The following is a 6015-nucleotide window of genomic DNA, read 5'->3' as shown; positions in this document are numbered from 1 at the left end:
TCACTAATGTCAGATGTTATTGACGCAGTACCTCTACAACCCGCCGCCACTATTATAGAGTGAGTGTCTGGACCCCTGACACTAGCTCAGGGAGGAACATGCCGCAGCCTAATACAGAGGCTGTGTCCATGTCACTTTGCCCTCCGCATGACAAATATGCCTGTATTCGTTAAATATAATGCAGTATACTTCATTGACCTGAGGTCGTCCTTTTGATCCCCACTTTGAAAAGGTGGGTTCAACTGGAGCTCAAATGGCTCACCTGATAAGGCAAGGACAGAAGGCTCCCAGGATCTATACCAGTCTGGGACAGCACGCTGCTAAAATATCAGGCCTACAGAGGACACACAGCACATCAGCAGTCTCCCTGCGTGGAGGTAAGCCACAGTTCATACTTACCTGGCAGGGGAGATACCATGATCACAAAGGTGGTTCTCTCAGGGCGAGGCGCATCCATTGCACCATGGGTGTGCTGACCCACGATGATTTCTCAAAATGCGGAAATCTCGACTGCATAATTTGTGGAAGTGGGGGACTGCGTTCACGTTTTCTCCTGGATAAATTATCGTTATCTGTGACCTTGTATGACGGTACATGTATGCGATATGTGTATATATGTGTATGTATATGTGTATGTATGTATGTATGTGTGTGTATATATATATGTATGTATATATATATATATATATATATATATATATGTATCGCTTCTTATCCTTGCCATAAAGGCAAGGGTAGGATTTGTTCTTATCAGTTTTATATCTGATACCTTGCATATTTTAAAAAGAAAGATACTGCAATTGGAGGCTGGACTCTCCTGCTGCGGTGGGTTGGTACAACAACTTCGATTTACACATACTATTTATGAATGTATTTGTTATATGTGTGGGTATACCTATGCTTCCGCAATCATTAGGTTACCTCTAGTTCCACAGATGGGAAGCCAGCTGGGATTACCAGAAGCTGTAGGCTATAATATATTATATTGGCTCTATAGACTAGAGTCATGTTCTGCAGTTTACATTGTGATAGTCACAATTCCCTAAGGCATGGCTTCTAATATGCACCATATACTTGTCTGGGAGCCTTCTGGTAGTCCACACATGTATATAAGATAGGCACTTACACCCTTCTGGGGTTACAGTTTTGTTCCTGTCAGTTTATATCTACGGCGCCCCCTTTTTGGGGGAGTTATTATTATTACAATGTATGTGTATATAGGTGTATGTATATATACTCGCTTTGACAAAGGGGCACGTATCCCCCGAAACGTCGGCCTGTTTGTTTCAACATAGTTTAGATATACCTTTTTGATCACTATTTAAGTCTCGGTGTCCCGCTATTTGTGGTTCCTACTATGTATATATTTATATATTATATAGAGCATAATGATCTCCTGGTGCAGGAGTCGGACAAGTATACTTACTATGTTGACTTCTCATGCAACTATTTGTCTAAGTGTACGTGTGTATGTATACCGATATATTCATGTTCCTCGTATGACTACTTCCTAATAATTGGGAAACACCTGTTTTTTTTTTTGTTTTTTTTTTAGCCCTAACTGGGGTTTTCTTTACAGATATATCCTTTTTTACTTGGGATAATTATTGCATTCTATGTCTATGTACAGGTACCTTTCTCTGTATAGGTTCCTGTACTCCATATTATTGTTTAGTCGCATATCTCAATAAAATGAGGCTATAAAGTGGCCCCTGGGTACATTCCTATCAGTACATAAAAATCCAGATTCTATTCCATCCTCAGGGCTTACTTGGTTAAATGACAACAGACCACACTTCTGTGCCTGAAGGTCTAGGGCCACCCACCGAATAGGCAGGGTCAGGCCTGGCTTGATTAGATTGGTGGGTATCCAGTAAATCATGGGCCCTGCGGTTCAAGTTTAATCCCTCATTGTGAACACTATGATTGTCAAGGGTCACTGGTGGGATCCATTATCAAATATGTAATATTTCTATGTGTATCTTGACCAGTACAGGGTCTTATTTAATTCTTTCACTATCCCGCCTCTTGACTAATACGCACTTAACCATTCTAAGTGTTAATGTACTAATACTTACTCTAGCAGACCGTGCTTGGGGTATATGTATAATCTATATAAGGATACATATCCCTAATGGAACAAGCTCAGGTATAGAGTCCTGTAGTACGACCTTCTTGTTACCACTAACATTTTGCTAGTTTTCTACAGTCTCTCCTACGGCAACATCGCCAGACTGAAGACTGTGCTATGGAGCATTGGTTTTTAGCCCACTGAAGCTACTCTCTATTCCCGATGTGACGGGTTGCTGTGAGATGGAGAAGGTCAGTGACATTCTACATAGTTTCTAGAGTGCTTCTAATTGCTCACAGGTAAGCGGTACCCCACTATTGCCTCGGAAGATGCTCCGATTTCATGCAACCTGACACGACATAGCCGTTATTCTCCCTTATGCATCCTAGCTGCAGACTTAGTAGCCATCCGCTCTTTTTAGCAGTAGGCTCTACCCTTTAGAGCTTTCCTGGCGTGCATAGTTCCAACATTGAGAATGTCACTTTATTCTTCTGTTGGGGTTATAATGAACTGTGACTGTAGCGCCTGTGGGCTAATGCACATCTTTACATTAAAGCGTGACAGTCATTATGTTCCACGCAGGGGGCCTGGTTGGTTTTCCTGTTCAGTACTGTGAATATTTTCATCACACTGACAGGTACCTGATGGGTACCTCTATGGTTGTCCTAGTTCTGTAGCCTTGCTGTATGGTTGCTTCCCTATATTGGTAGCTCTCACTGGGTGACTGTTGCATCCGTGCTCTTTAACTGCTAGGGTAACCGGGTTGTTTTTTATACTATGTTCAGGACAGCAGTTGATACTGCCTACGCACTTCCATCATGTTGGATGTTGTTTGGAGTTTGTTGCTGTGGGTTTCTTTTCAGGTCGGCACAGTGGCTTGTGCTGTAAGGTCTCCACCTGGGATGCCCCATACACTAATTCGAGACCCGCCCCAGGCAGTAGTAACCACTCAATAGGCAGACAACTGATGGGCTGCCAGACATTCTGCCAGTGGTCTGGTATGGGGATTTCCAGCTGCAAGGTTTCAGTTGCTGTTTTTCCCTCTGTTTCTGAGTTGATTGTACTGCTGTCTGACGCTCTGAAAGGAATTGTGGTCTCGATTCTTTCAGAGCTGCCTCTGCCTCATGTCATTGGGATCTCTATCCTTATGGGAGACTTCTATGGTTTCACTCTGGTTGCCAACCTTGTAGTAGTTGGACCTCAAGAATGGTCCAGGGCGACTGTTCGGTCTTGTCGTTTGCTCCCTGTATACTCTTGTTAGGAGTCTGTGGACAGGATCAACTCTGTATCTGTAGATTGGTATTGTTATATGTATAACTATATGAGTTATGTCCAGCAGTGCTGGGATTCTGCTGTCTCCAAATTATACAGCTTCTCATGTTCAACTCTGGTTCGTGCTTGGTCTGTTTCGGCTGAGCTTACGGTGTTCAGCTGTTTTCATCTGCGGCTGTTCTCTTGCTAGCAGTATTCCATTCGATTTACGCTGTAAGGTGTGGAATTTCTATGGCTGTTTAGCAAGGAGCCTTGATTGTCTCCTCTGCTCTACAACACTTGATCTTCAGCTCTTGCCTTTCCATTAGGCCTACGGTTCTTGGTGATCCCGGTTTTCGGTTTTGCCAAGGGTTCGGCAAGTTCTCCGCGCTTCCCACCCGGGAGGTTGGCTTTGGGACGTCCCCACTGTCTTGAACTCCAGTGTCCCCTAGTGGATGAAGGAGAAAACAGGATTTTGGTACTTACCGATAAATCCCTTTCTCCGATTCCACAGGGGACACTGGACGCCCGCCCAGCGCTGCGTACCTGCCATTTTGTTTGGTTTCTTATAAGGTTGTGTGACTGCATATGTTCCCTGCAGTTGGTTCCTCTGTTCTCCCTCATTCGGGTCTTGTTCCGTTCTGTGGTCCTCTCCTTCTCCTCGTTTTCCTATGGTCCTCCGTCTCCTCTCGGGCTCAGTTCTTAAACTGGGGCTGATGGGGCATAGAGGGGGAGGAGCCAGTCACACTTCTGAATTATTTAAAGTGCCAGGCTCTACTCTACCACCGTCTATACCCCACTGTCTTGAACTCCAGTGTCCCCTGTGGAATCGGAGAAAGGGATTTATCGGTAAGTACCAAAATCCTGTTATTACAGACAGTGCCATGCTTAGCCTCAGTCACATATTACAGACAGCGCCATTCTTATCCTCAGTCACATATTACAGACAGCTCCATGCTTATCCTCAGTCACATATTACAGACAGCGCCATGCTTATCCTCAGTCACATATTACAGACAGTGCCATGCTTATCCTCAGTCACATATTACAGACAGTGCCATGCTTATCCTCAGTCACATATTACAGACAGTGCCATGCTTATCCTCAGTCACATATTACAGACAGTGCCATGCTTATCCTCAGTCACATATTACAGACAGTGCCATGCTTATCCTCAGTCACATATTACAGACAGCGCCATGCTTATCCTCACATATTACAGACAGTGCCATGCTTATCCTCAGTCACATATTACAGACTGCGCCATGCTTATCCTCAGTCACATATTACAGACAGTGCCATGCTTATCCTCAGTCACATATTACAGACAGTGCCATGCTTATCCTCAGTCACATATTACAGACAGTGCCATGCTTATCCTCAGTCACATATTACAGACAGTGCCATGCTTATCCTCAGTTACATATTACAGACAGTGCCATGCTTATCCTCAGTCACATATTACAGACAGTGCCATGCTTATCCTCAGTCACATATTACAGACAGTGCCATGCTTAGCCTCAGTCACATATTACAGACAGTGCCATGCTTAGCCTCACATATTACAGACAGTGCCATGCTTAGCCTCAGTCACATATTACAGACAGTGCCATGCTTAGCCTCAGTCACATATTACAGACGGTGCCATGCTTATCCTCAGTCACATATTACAGACAGTGCCATGCTTATCCTCAGTCACATATTACAGACAGTGCCATGCTTATCCTCAGTCACATATTACAGACAGTGCCATGCTTATCCTCACATATTACAGACAGCGCCATGCTTAGCCTCAGTCACATATTACAGACAGTGCCATGCTTAGCCTCAGTCACATATTACAGACAGCGCCATGCTTAGCCTCAGTCACATATTACAGACAGCGCCATGCTTAGCCTCAGTCACATATTACAGACAGTGTCATGCTTATCCTCAGTCACATATTACAGACAGTGTCATGCTTATCCTCAGTCACATATTACAGACAGTGCCATGCTTAGCCTCAGTCACATATTACAGACAGTGCCATGCTTAGCCTCAGTCACATATTACAGACAGCGCCATGCTTAGCCTCAGTCACATATTACAGACAGTGCCATGCTTATCCTCAGTCACATATTACAGACAGCGCCATGCTTATCCTCAGTCACATATTACAGACAGTGCCATGCTTAGTGCCATGCTTAGCCTCAGTCACATATTACAGACAGCGCCATGCTTATCCTCAGTCACATATTACAGACAGTGCCATGCTTAGCCTCAGTCACATATTACACACAGCGCCATGCTTAGTGCCATGCTTAGCCTCAGTCACATATTACAGACAGTGCCATGCTTATCCTCAGTCACATATTACAGACAGCGCCATGCTTATCCTCAGTCACATATTACAGACAGTGCCATGCTTATCCTCAATCACATATTACAGACAGCGCCATGCTTATCCTCAGTCACATATTACAGACAGCACCATGCTTAGCCTCAGTCACATATTACAGACAGCGCCATGCTTATCCTCAGTCACATATTACAGACAGCGCCATGCTTATCCTCAGTCACATATTACAGACAGCGCCATGCTTATCCTCACATATTACAGACAGCGCCATGCTTATCCTCACATATTACAGACAGTGCCATGCTTATCCTCAGTCACATATTACAGACAGCGCCATGCTTAGCCTCAGTCACAT

The 6015-nt window shown here is 44.3% G+C and overlaps 1 non-coding gene across 1 annotated transcript; it reads left to right on the top strand.

Moving 5' to 3' along the window:
* Nucleotides 1-391: 391 nt before the first annotated feature.
* On the top strand, nt 392-556 carry LOC148477156 (U1 spliceosomal RNA). The gene has a single exon (XR_015872549.1). It is a non-coding gene; the product is annotated as a U1 spliceosomal RNA (small nuclear RNA).
* Nucleotides 557-6015: the final 5459 nt, after the last annotated feature.

This window comes from Taudactylus pleione, unplaced genomic scaffold (assembly GCF_031769625.1).
Source record: "Taudactylus pleione unplaced genomic scaffold, aTauple2 ptg000740l, whole genome shotgun sequence".
NCBI lineage: Eukaryota > Metazoa > Chordata > Amphibia > Anura > Myobatrachidae > Taudactylus > Taudactylus pleione.
The sequence above is the reverse complement of the archived record's forward strand: the minus strand, read 5'-3'. Positions and strand labels throughout refer to the sequence as shown.